The sequence below is a fragment of the Euprymna scolopes genome, chromosome 15, assembly GCF_053919585.1.
Source record: "Euprymna scolopes isolate OS-2025 chromosome 15, ASM5391958v1, whole genome shotgun sequence".
Taxonomy (NCBI): domain Eukaryota; kingdom Metazoa; phylum Mollusca; class Cephalopoda; order Sepiida; family Sepiolidae; genus Euprymna; species Euprymna scolopes.
Genome location: NC_136496.1, coordinates 119,072,223 through 119,072,961, shown reverse-complemented (window position 1 = coordinate 119,072,961; position 739 = coordinate 119,072,223).

Genomic DNA, 739 nt, shown 5'->3' with positions numbered 1-739 from the left:
GATGGGCTCAGTTTTGGGCCCGATAATGGCGAATATTTTCGTGGGTTTCAATGAAGAGCAATTCCTTTCTGGACCCAACAAACCATTGATCTATTTTCGCTGACCAAACAGAGGCAAATAATTTTTTCTCCTTATTTAATAGGATGCATTCCACGTTACAATACATGAATATGAAGGAGAGTCTAATTCATGCCTAGCTTTCCTTGATGTATTGCTAACGAAAACATCATCAAGTTACCTTACATCAATATATCGTAAACCCACGTTGACGTGGCTGTATACACGTTGGGATTCATTTTGCCCCGAAAACGTAAGATAAATCTAATTTGAATCCTAACACATCGTGCCTTAATGATCTGCTCCAAATCCAAATTGGGTGAGAATTAAAAATAATTACTGACACCTTCTCCAAAAATGGGTACCCGTTGGATGTGATTAGGTCAGTTATACAGAGGAAAATAGCAGAGTCTTTTGTAACTAAAATTCAAACGGTCAATAAATGCCCAGTATATCTGCGTTTAACTTGGCTGGAGACAGTAAGTGAGAAATTTGCAAAGCAAATCAGTTCAACAGTGCAAAATTGTTATTTTGCTTCAAATGTACGTGTTGTTTTCTCTACGAGAGCGTTAATGCCATCCTTTCGAAAAGATGATCTACCCCCCCCATCATAATAATAATGTAATTTACACTTTTGAATTTAGTTGCAGTGCCAACTATGTGGGTCGAATAACGTTAAGAT